At 40.7% G+C, this 10731-nt stretch overlaps 1 pseudogene; it reads right to left on the minus strand.

Annotated features, from left to right (window-relative positions):
• Positions 1-2612: 2612 nt before the first annotated feature.
• On the minus strand, positions 2613-4097 carry LOC109275353 (splicing factor 3B subunit 4-like; annotated as a pseudogene).
• Between the last annotated feature and the right edge of the window lie 6634 nt (positions 4098-10731).

The raw sequence follows: 10731 nt of genomic DNA on the forward strand, positions 1-10731 counted from the left end.
CCTCCTCTGCACTTCAGCAGATCCCTGCTGCTACATCAGACCTCTCATCCTTCCTTATAGTCCCAAAGATAAAGGTGTTCCTGGCACACAGGTCCCTCCTTGAGATAACCAGATAAATTTAATTTTGATGCATGAAAACCAAAAGTGTTCCCCTCTGTAAACCAGGAATTAATAGCCTCCTTTGAGTGAGAATAATTATTTGGTGACATATGCAAAATGTCTGTTATAATTATGTTCTACTTTGCAAAAATTTTGTATTCAAAATAGAGGTATAGTTACAATCCACTAAAAACTTTATAAAAGGATTCATACCATGATTCACTCTTAAAAAACAGAAATCCCCCTGTCATAATTGTTAGTTTATTTATAAAGATTACAGACTTATTTATAAAGTTCTTATTTATAAAGATTATGGATTCTGCCCTCTTTCTCTAGGAATGGCCCTACTTCACCCAGGCAGCCAGCCACCACCTCTAGCCGGTGTTATTCTTCATGACCCTCCCCCACCCCACCAGGCTTCTTAATTGCACCATGAGTTGTCACATGAATCAGCTGAGCCAATCAGGGTCCCCCCTCTTGGGGAAGCCCCAAACAGGGATTCAAAGACAGTTGCTCAGACTTTTCTGTTCACTTGAAGCCACTCATGCTCTAACATTAAATCTGCTATTGTGGTGTTACTATCTTTCTCCCTGTACGTGGAGCTGCACAGAAAGTTAGTTTGCTGTGGGGAAAAAAGAGTAATGCAGATGTAAGAGAGGAAAGAGAAAAAGAGAACATACCAAGAATGAGTCCTCATAATGTTTCAGTTTCCTCTTCCTTATAAGGCCCAAAGAAACTTCCTGTATTTGGTATCTTGAAAATATTTCCTTATGACAAATTTGTCCTTTTTACTTAAGCTAGATTTACTTCCATCAGACTACTTGCAGTGAAATAACCTGAAGGAAGATAGATATATAGCATGCTGATGAGAAAAGAAAAGAAAAAAAAAAAAAAAAAAAAAAACTCTCAAATTATGACAGAGAAGACGTATGTCCTTTAAAAATCCAATTTACTCACAAATTTGCAAGTCTATCTTCAATTATGAAGTCAAGAATAACTATAGAAGGTATTAGTTACAATCTGAGACATTACATAGAACCCATAGGTTAGCCAGAAATAAGCTGCCCTTGAGTATGGTGGCTATTTCCTGCAGGGAAATTTTCATCACCTTCACCGCCTCCTCCCTATCATCACTCCCTCTCAGGGCTGTTGGGTTTTCTTTTCTCCCTTGCTTCACCCAACTTTGTCTTTAACTGAGTTTTGTGAATCTTCTGGGCCATATCTATAGTAATTGCAATGGTCCAATCCACTTTAGCTACATTACTGATCAAAAGAAAATCTAATGTGATATTCAAGCATCATACTGTTGTGTTTAAACACTGTGTATTTCAATTTTACCTATGAAATACACAGCTGGACCAGAGGATGCTACATACAACAGTTCTCAACTTCTAACCCTACAAGACTACATACCCCCAATGTTTATAATTTGTCCTTGAGTGTATTTGCTCAACAAGCAGGACCCGTCCCCACGCCCAGTCTCTCTCTCGATGCCTTCTCTTTCTGAGGTTTGGAGGCTGCACCTCTCTATCTCTCCATGATGAGAGTTGGCCAAAGGGAAAGCCAGCATTTTCCTCCCAGCAGAGGCAGCTGGTGCTGAGGGAGCACCTGCTTTAGGGGTGGTCTTACTTTCTCCACATTTTTATCTTCTCATTTCTCTTTTAGACCTGACACCCATCACAGTGGTATATGCCTGAATTTGCTGACTTGAAATTTGTTTTCTTAAAAAAATACACCTAGGGGTGCCTGGGTGTTTCAGTCGGTTAAGTGCCCTCTCGATTTCGGCTCAGGTCATGATCTCACGGTTTGTGGGTTCGAGCCCCACATCAGGGCTCTGTGCTGACAGCTTGGAGCCTGCTTGGGATTCTATCTCTCCCTCTCTCTGCCCCTTCCCCCAACTTGCATGCTTGCTCTCTCTCTCCCTCTCAAAAATAAATAAATAAACATTTAAAAAAAAAAAAACCACCATGTCATTCTGGACTTTTGTTGAGATTATTGTAATTGAATGGACCTATGAAGTATTTTTTTTGAAGTTATTTATTTATTTATTTATTTATTTATTTATTTATTTTGAGAGAGAGAGAGACAGAGACAGAGACAGCAAGAGCAGGGAGGGGCATAGAGAGAGGGAGAGAGAATCCCAAGCAGGCTCCGCATTGTCAGCGCAGAGCTCGAAGCAGGACTTGAACTCATGAGATCATGACCTGAGCCAAAATCAAGAGTTAAATACTTGGGGCACCTGGGTAGCTCAGTCAGTTAAGCATCTGACTTTGGCTCAGGTCATGATCTCGCAGTTGGTGAGTTCAAGCCCTGCATCAGGCTCTGTGCTGACAGCTCAGAGCCTGGAGACTGCTTCAGATTCTTTATCTCCCTCTCTATTCCCCTCCCCCACTCATGCTCTGTCTCTGTCTCTGTCTCTCTCTCTCAAAAATAAATGCACATTAGAAAAAAAAAGAAAAAGAAAAAGAGGTGGACTCAACCAACAGAGCCACCCAGATGCCCCAGTACTTACTTGTCTTTTTTAAACAAGGAGTTTAGTTTTATTTTCTCTGTGCATTTGCAAAACATTTAGGAGCAACACAGAAAAAAATAAAATAAAACCTCTTATGAAAAAAAAATTACACTAAAAAAATGTCCTGAGAGGAATTAGTGCCTTAGCCCTAGTAAGTTACAGCAATTCTGATTGGTCCAAGGAATTGAGAAAGATATTGGGACCATAGAACAGGAGGCAAGAGAATGAGAAATTACTGAGGAAAATGGCCTGGAAGTGGGCCATGAGGGGAACTGGAGGCCGGGAGGTGGGTCTGGGTGGAGGGAGGGGCCCCCACTGGTAGCCATGCGAGGGGGTCTTGGCAGCCCAGCATATCCACGAGGGGGCATGAGTGGAGGAGGCCCAGTGTATCCATGTGGACGCAAAGACCCGGGTGATCCATGGGAGATCCAGACAGAGATCACTGGAGGGACATGTCCATTGGAGGAGGTTCTGGATGAGGCATTCCAGGGGACAGTCGGGTGGTGGCTGCCTCCCAGAGCCTGGGGCCCAGCATGGGGGTTATTCTAAGCCATGAGAGTATGGTGGGCCAGTTGCATCTGAGACATCCCTGGATGAGGCATCCCACCTGGTGGAAATGGGTGAGGATAAGAGTGTCTGTATCCAGGATGTCCGGCCTCTGGGGTTCTTGCTGATGGTGGGCCTTGTCCTCCAGCCCCAGGAAGCATAGGTGGTGAGGGTATGGTTGGGGGGTATCCCAGGTGGAAGGGCTCCAGGGGGCAGCAATGGGGGTGGGAGGGACTGAGGAAGGGGCATGCCTGGTGGAGGAAGCCCAGGCCCCAGTGATGATACCACAGAATTGGGGGGTGGGGTGGGGGTGAGGAGAGTGGGATGCATCTGCCAACAGCTGATGAAGGCAGTCAGCCTGGGAAAGTGGGTTCTGGGTTGCCAGAAGTTGTTTGGATACTGAGCTACAGTGCTTACACTTGGAGTCCTTTTTGAAGCCATAGAACACAGTGATTGGGTGGTTACAGAGATACTGCCCTTCATGGCCTCAACAGCTGCATCCAAAGCATCAAATGAAGCAAAACTAATAACGGCATAATCTTCCGAGTTGCCTGTGTCAGCATCCCACATAATCTTAGGGGTTTGCAAGATCACTCCAAAGGTGCTAGAAGTTATCATAAAGCAGCTTCTCACAAATCTCTGGGTCCAAATTGCCAACGAAAATGTTAGCCCCAAAATCCAGGTTCTTGTGAGCCTTGTTCACCTGTAGTGGTTTCCCACTGAGTTTGACCATGTTCGTGAGTTAATGGCATAGTTGGTATCTTCCTCACTCAAGATTCTGTAGCGTTTGTACTGCCCTGACTCTATCCTTGGGCATGTTCCTGGGTGGCTCAGTCATTTGAGCATCCAACTCTTGATTTCAGCTCAGGTCATGATCTCATGGTTCATGGGATTGAGCCCTGACATCAGGCTTTGCACTGACAGCATGGATCCCACTTGGGATTCTCTCTCTCCCTCTCTGTCTGCCCCTCCCCCTAACTCTCTCTCTCTCTTTCAGAATAAATAAATAAACTTAAAAAAAAAAAAAGAATTACGCATCTATTATTCTTATTATTCTATTATCTATTATCCATATCAAAGAGCTAACTACATTTGTTGAACAAGCTTCTTTTTTCTGTTTTGATCTCATAAGTAAATGTTCATACATACTACTTGTGGATAATCCAAATAATACACACTGTATAGTGTACAAAGTAGAAGTTCCCCTTGGTCCTCTTCCCCTAGCCCTCTTCACTTGCCAGAGGTAACCATTGATGACTGTCTGGTGTGTAACTTTTCAGACTTTTTTCTATTACATACCTCCTACAGATGTAGTTTTGAGCCCCATAAATAAAATGGATAATTCTACCCGTTTTTCTGTTACCATTTTTTCACTTATCACATACTGGAGATCTTTCATTCAATATGTATTGCTTTCCTTCACGCCTTTTAACTCTTATACAGGGTCCAATGAAATAGGTGACTTATAATTTATTCAATAATTCCAGCATTTATCAACATTTAGGTTTGTAATTTTCACAATTGAAAGCAGTGCTAAATTTGCACATCATTATATATACATTTCATGGGCACAAAGGTATTCCCTAGGATAGACAGAGACTGTCTGGGCCAAAGGAAATACATATTTAAATTTGGGGGGCTATTGCCAAATTGACTTTCAAAAATCTCAGAGTAGCATATCATGCCCATTTCTCTATAATCTCACTAACTCTGGATATTATGAATCTTTAATTTTAGGTGATTTTAATTCCAAATCACATTAATTCCAATAGTTCAACAAATATTTACTAAACACCTCTTATGTGACAGGTACCTCGCAGAGTATGTATGTTATACAGCCACTGTTCTACCTCTCCTTGTCTTCCTTTGTCTTTAATATACTTAAAGTAGACATGATAATGCTTGATCATAAAATTCACCAACCATCTAACCAAGCAAGTAATTATTCAATCACATTCAAATATACTTCTGAAATGAGCAGCCTTATACCATTTTTCTTATGGGAAAAATGATTCCTTTGGGAAAATACTGATGACATACAAAGACCAGAGATTTTTACTCTGGTAGAAGTCCTGGGGGACCTTGATCAGTTATTCAACCTTTCTGAACTTCTGTTTCCTAATCTTCCCTATGAGAATAATAGGGGTGCTTACCTTTGAGCACTGATTTTAAGTTATAATGAGATAACAAATAAAAAACACTCAACACAATCCTGATAATAATAATAGGTGACATCAGAGTGCTTGCAACACACCAGTCATCATCCGTCAAGGGCTTTTTATGTATTAAATCACTTGAGCCTCACAACAACTCCGTGAAGTGGTTCATTTCGTTATCTTCGTTTCAAAAGTAAGAAACTGAGGCACAAATAGTAACCTTCCTAGGGACTTCCTTAAATCCTGCAAAATCAGGACTGAACCCTAGATGGTCTGGCCTCAGAGCCAACCACACTCTACAGTCTCCTGAATAGGCAATCAAGCAATAAATACTATTTCCTTTATTCTTCTCTTTTTAAGGCAGAGGCTGTACACAACCCTATTTAAAGAATATAAATATGATGATGGAAACTGATTCATTAAATTCTTAAGGAATCAGGTAATATTATTTACATATAGTATATAACAAAGGCTCCTACCCAGGGACAGACTCTTGTTTGCTGGAACAGCTCCAGATGCTCCTCGGTTGTAGAGCAGTGATTCTCCAAATGTGGTCCCTGGACCAGCAGTATCAGCACTGCCTGACTTGTCAGAAATGGAAATACTTAAGCCCAAACTCAAAACTCCTGTATAAAATTATGGAGATGAGGCCCAGTCACTTGTGTTTTAACAAGACTTCCAGATGACTCTGATGTATGTAAAAGTTTAAGAACCACTGTTGTAGGAAATCCATGATACGGGTGAAGTGAAAAGAAAAGAAATAGCCTAAGAGCTCAGAGTGACTTTCAAAATAAACAGATGTGCAGAGAAGAGAGGGAAGGGGGAAAGATGAAAGACAAGTGAGGCCCAAATGCCTTGAAGGATGAACAAAAAGAAGAAATTTTTATTTCATATTGTGGCAGTACGTGTAGGGAAATAAAAGATGGATGGCAGAGATCATTTTAAAACATTTTGCTTTGTGTTATAAATTAGATGCACTTTCATGCTCTTAAGAAAACAACTCGATTTTCAAGATGGCAATGGAATAGAAGGCTCCTTGCATGTCTTGTCCCACAAACACAGCTAGATAACTATCAATCATCCTAAAGACCCCAGAATTGACCTGAAGGCTGATGGAACAAAACTCCACAACTAAAGAGAGAGAAGAGGCCACATTGAAGAAGGTAAGAAGTGTGGAGAACTGCTTCAGGAGAGAATTGGATCACTATTGCTGCAGAGAGGAGGGAGCCATGGTTGTGGAGAAGGGTGAGAGAAAGAGAGAGAAGTACACACAGAAACAGACAAGGAGAACACTTCCCCAAAGCCATTGGCTTGGAAAATGAGAGGGGCTGAATTTTGTGCGTTCTTGTAACCAGTGTGGCCTACAGCCTGGAGGGTTTTTTGTGTGTGTGTGTGTTTTTTTTTTAATTTAAATTTTAGTTAGCCAACATTCAGTGTAATCTTGGTTCCAGGAGTAGAATTCAGTGGTTCAACACTTACGTACAACACCAGTGCTCATCACAGCAAGTGCCCTCCTTAGTACCCATCGTCCATCTAGCCCATCTCCTACCCACCTGCCTCCATTAACCCTCAGTTTGTTCTCTATAATTAAGAGACTCTTGTGGTTTGTTTCCCTCTCTTCTCTTTTCTTCCTCCCCCTTCCTATATGTTCATCTGTTTTGTCTCTTAAACTCTACATATGAGTGAAATCATATGGTATTTGTCTTTCTCTGATTGACTTATTTCAATTAGCATAATATATTTTAGCTTCATCCACATTGTTACAAATAAAGGCTGACTTTTAAAGGTCACTGAACTTGGCTGGAATAGAGCCTGGAGGGCACTTCCCTGTTCCTGGAGAGAAGGCAGACAAAGAACCCAGGAGCAGACAATGTGGAAACAGCATCTGAAAAATGCCTGGGGCACACAGTGGGTAGATTATTCACTCTCAGTCAACACTGCCTCAGTCCCAGCACAGTGGGCCCCTACCCTAGAAGACCAGCACAAACCCCTGCCCACACCACATCTTCTGACCAGAGAGCTCTTCAGGGCTTCAGTTCTGGTGGAGGTGGTATCAGGTCTCATTTCACAAGCAGACAAGAGAACACCTATTTAACCTCACCACATTCAGGCCAGGGACCAAACACTGCCCACAGCAGGCAAGGAGAGGCTCTGCAGATGACTGGCCTGAAAGATAGAGCAGCCAAAACATGCAGCACACACCAGAGAAACTCCCTGAAGCACCTGGGCACTACTTGACCTATTCTTCATAAGACCATTACTTTCAGGAGTGGGAGATATAACTGGCTTTTCTAACACAAAGTAGAAGGCAGAGACTTAGACAAAATGCAGAGACGGAGGAATTATCCCAAATGAAAGAACAAGATAAAGCCAGAGATCTAAGTAAAATAGATATAGGTAACATGCCTGAAGGAGTGTTTAAAGCAACAATCATAAGGATACTCACTGGGCTTGAGAAAAGAATAGAAGACATCAGTGAGACCCTTACCACAAAGATAAAGGAGTTAAAAAAAAGAATCAATCAACGACAAAGAACGCAATAAACGAGACTGGAAACAGGCTTGATTCAACGAACAGTAGAGGAAAGAATTAGTTACTTAGAAGACAAAATAATGGAAAATAATAAAGCTGAGCAAAAGAGAGAAACAAGAATTTTGCAACATAAGAATAGATCCAAGGAACTCAGTGACTCAATCAAATGTAATAACATTCATATTATAGGAGTCTCAGAAGAAGAGGAGAGAGAAAAGGGGGCAGACAATTTATTTCAGGAAATAATATCTGAAAATTTACCTAATCTGGGGAAGGAAACAGACATCCAGATCCAGGGAAGCACAGAGAACTCCCATTAAAATCAACAAAAACAGGCCAAAACCAAGACATATTATAGTTAATTCTGCAAAATATAGAAATAAAGAAAAATCCTAAAAGCAATATGACAAAAGAAATCTTTAACTTATAAGGGAAAAATCCATAAGGCAAGCTGGAGATTTCTCAGTAGAAACTTGGCAAGCCAGAAGGGAGTGGCATGATATAATCAAAGTGCTGAATGGGAAAAATCTACAGCCAAGAATACTCTATCCAGCAAGGCTATCATTCAGAATAAAAGGAGAGATAGTTTCCCAGACAAGCAACAATTGAGTGTGTTCATGACCACTAAACAAGCCCTGCAAGAAATATTAAATGAGTGCTTGCTTCGGCAGCACCTATACTAAAAAGGGGACTCTGAGTGCAAAGGAGAGACCAAAGTGATAAAGACAAGAAAATATCAGAGAAAATCTTCAAAAACAATGACAAAACAAGTAATAAAATGACAATAAATACATATCTATCAATGATTAATTTGTAAATGGACTAAACGCTCCAATCAAAAGATTTAGGGGAGAAGTATAGACCAACTTCCCTGATGAACATGGATGCAAAAATCCTCAACAAGATATTAGCCAACCAGATCCAACAATACATTAAAAAAATTATTCACCACAACCAAGTGGGGTTTATACCTGGGATGCGGGGCTTGTTCAATATCTGCAAAACAATCGTTGTGATTCATCACATCAATAAAAGAAAGGACAAGAACCACCTGATCCTCTCAATAGATGCAGAGAAAGCATTTGACAAAATACAGCATCCTTTCTTGATAAAAGCCCTCAAGAAAGTAGGGATAGAAGGATCATACCTTGCGATCATAAAAGCCATATATGAAAGACCCAGTGCTAACATCCTCAATGGGGAAAAACTGAAAGCTTTCCCCACTAAAGTCAGGAACAAGACAGGGATGTCCACTCTCACCACTGTCATTCAACCTAGTATTGGAAGTCTTAGCTTAGCCATCAGACAACACAAAGAAATAACAGGCATCCAAACTGGCCAGGAGGAGGTCAAACTTTCACTCTTTGTGATGACATGATACTCTATATGCAAAACCCAAAAGATTCCACCAAAAAACTGCTAGAACTGATCTATGAATTCAGCAAAGTCGCAGGATATAAAATCAATGCACAGAAATCGGTTGCATGCCTATACACCAAAATGAAGCAACAGAAAGAGAAATCAAGGAATCGATCCCATTTAAAATTGCACCAAAAACCATAAAAAACTAGGAATAAATCTAACGAAAGAGGTGAAAAATCTATACACTGAAAACTATAGAAAGCTTATGAAAGAAATTGAAGAAGACACAAAAAAATGGAAAAATATTCCATGCTTTTAGATAGGAAGAACAAATTATTGTTAAATGTTAACACTACCCAAAGCAATCTACATATTCAATGCCATCCCTATCAAAATAACATGAGCATTCCTCAAACTAGAACAAACAATCCTAAAATTTGTATGGAACCAGAAAAGACCCCGAATAGCCAAAGCAATCTTGAAAAAGAAAACCAAAGCAGGATGCATCACCATCCAGGACTTCAAGCTGTATTACAAAGCTGTAATCACCAAGACAGTATGGTACTGACACAAAAACAGACACTCAGATGAATGGAACAGAATAGAGAACCGAGAAATGGACCCACAGACGTATGGTCAACTAATCTTTGACAAAGCAGGAAAGAATATCCAATAGAGTAAAGGCAGTCTGTCTCTTCAGCAAGTGGTGCAGGGAAAACTGGACAGCGACATGCAGAAGAAAGAACCTGGACCACTTTCTTACACCACACAAAAATAAACTCAAATGGATGAAAGACCAAAATTTACAGGAAGCCATCAAAATCCTCAAGGAGAAAGCAAGCAAAAACTTCTTTGATCTTGGCCGCAGCAACTTCTTACTCAACACGTCTCCAGAGGCAAGGGAAACAAAAGCAAAAATGAACTATTGGGACTTCATCAAAATAAAAATTTCTGCACAGTGAAGGACACAAGCAGCAAAACTAAAAGGCAAACAACGGAATGGGAGGAGATATTTGCAAATGACATATCAGATAAAGGGTTAGTATCCAAAATTGATAAACAACTTATCAAACTCAACACCCAGAAAACAAATAATCCAGTGAAGAAATGGGCAAAAGACATGAATAGACACTTCTCCAAAGAAGACATTTAGATGGCCAACTGACACATGAAAAAATGCTCAACATCACTCATCATCAGGGAAATACAAATCAAAACTACGATGAGATACCCCATCACCCCTGTCAGAATGGCTAACATTAACAACTCAGGCAACAGACATTGGCGAGGATGCAGAGAAAGAGAATCTTTTTTGCACTGCTGGTAGGAATGCAAACTGGTGCAGTCACTCTGGAAAACAGTATGGAGATTCCTCAAAAAATCAAAAATAGAACTACCCTATGACCCAGCAATTGCACTACTAGGTATTTATCCAAGGGATACAGGTATGCTGCTTTGAAGGGACACATGCACCCCCATGTTTATAGCAGCACTATCAACAATAGCCAAAGTATGGAAAGAGCT

This window comes from Panthera pardus, unplaced genomic scaffold, assembly GCF_024362965.1.
Source record: "Panthera pardus isolate Hobbes unplaced genomic scaffold, ASM2436296v1 HiC_scaffold_20, whole genome shotgun sequence".
NCBI classification, from domain to species: Eukaryota; Metazoa; Chordata; class Mammalia; order Carnivora; family Felidae; genus Panthera; species Panthera pardus.